General features: G+C 52.9%; 1 pseudogene; it reads left to right on the forward strand.

Moving 5' to 3' along the window:
- Nucleotides 1-334: 334 nt before the first annotated feature.
- LOC122095404 lies at nt 335-1,254 on the forward strand (annotated as a pseudogene).
- Nucleotides 1,255-1,587: the final 333 nt, after the last annotated feature.

The raw sequence follows: 1,587 nt of genomic DNA on the forward strand, positions 1-1,587 counted from the left end.
CACACACAAACACACACACACACACACACCACACATACACAGACATCGTAGCCTCTTCAACTATTGGTGTTGGGAAAACTGGACATCAATAGGCAGAAAACTGGAAGTGGATCTCTGCTTGCACTAACATCAACTCAAAATGGATTAACTACATTAAAATCAGCCAAACTACTATAAGACAGAAAAAGGGTGACATTAGAACTTATAGGTACTGAGGTGGAAGCTAGGCAGCTGCACGCCGAGCACCGGTAGTTGCGCTCCAGATCCTGCAGTCTCACACTGCGTGCCTTGACCCAGTAACTGCTTACTCCAGTTGGCCCCTGCAATGGGCGCCATGCTTCCGGCGGCGCTTGGCGCTCAGGGCAGCTCTACTCACCACCCTGGCCCTGCTCCTCAGGCCACCGGTGACGAGGGTCCCATCTTGCAATGTGAGCACTGTGATGGGATCGCGCTGGCCCAGTGCGAGCCTCTGCCTGCAGTGCCTGCGTGTGCCGAGCTGGTGCGCGAGCCAGGCTGTTGCAGCTGCCTGACATGTGCTCTGCGGGAGGGTCAGCCGTGAGGTGTCTACACAGAACTCTGCAGCTAGGGGCTCAGCTGCCAGCTGCCACCAACCGAGCCACGCCCACTGCAGGCGCTGCTGGATGGCCGCGGGTTCTGCGCCAATGCCAGCATCCTGGCCGGCTGAGCGCCTACCTGCTGCTGCTGGCGCCCTCTGCCTCAGGAAATGCTAGTGAGTCAGAGGAGGACGTAGGCACGGGGAGCTTGGAGAGCCATGCCCCTCCCAGCACACATAGGGTGCCTGACTCCAAGTTCCATTCCATTCACGTGAAGCTGGACACCATCAAGAAAGGTCACGCAAAGGACAGCCAGCACTACAAAGTCGACTATGAGTCCCAGAGCACGGACACCCAGACCTTCTCCTCGGAGTCCAAACTGGAGATAGAATATGGTCCCTTCCTTAGAGAGATGCAAGACACCCTGAATCACATGAAGTTCCCCAATGTGCTGAGTCCCAGGGGTGTGCACATCCCCAACTGCGACAAGAAAGGATTTTATAAGAAGAAGCAGTGTTGCCCCTCCAAAGGCAGAAAGCGGGGCTTCTGTTGGTGCGTGGACAAGTATGGTCAGCCCCTCCCAGGCTTCGACAGCAAGGGCACGGACGACTTGCACTGCCTCGGCATGCATAGCCAGTAAACCCCACTGCATCAGTTAAATTGGAGCTCCAATACGCCTTACTTTACACAAAAGACTGCCACGGACAGAACAGTACCTGCCTACAGCCTCCACTTACATTACTTTTTGTGATGACCTGGTTTTTTGTGTGTTTTTTAAAGAAAACCAAAGTTTAGACAGAGACTTTGGAAATGTCTATTGTTCCTTTAAATGGCAAACTTGAGCATCTTTCCACTTTTCAGTAGTCAGAAAAGAAAATTAATTTCTCTGTTGCTTTCTGTAAAAATAACTGATACTCCTGCCCAAAGCAGCGGACTTGATCCCCTTCTAGAAACCTCTCCACATCTGCCCATTGGAACAGCTGACCTTCTGCCTCCCTCACTTCAGTGGCTATTGTAGAAGACACCTCCTCGT

Source organism: Dipodomys spectabilis, unplaced genomic scaffold (assembly GCF_019054845.1).
Source record: "Dipodomys spectabilis isolate Male_0828 unplaced genomic scaffold, ASM1905484v1 ptg000349l, whole genome shotgun sequence".
In the NCBI taxonomy this organism is placed as follows: Eukaryota; Metazoa; Chordata; class Mammalia; order Rodentia; family Heteromyidae; genus Dipodomys; species Dipodomys spectabilis.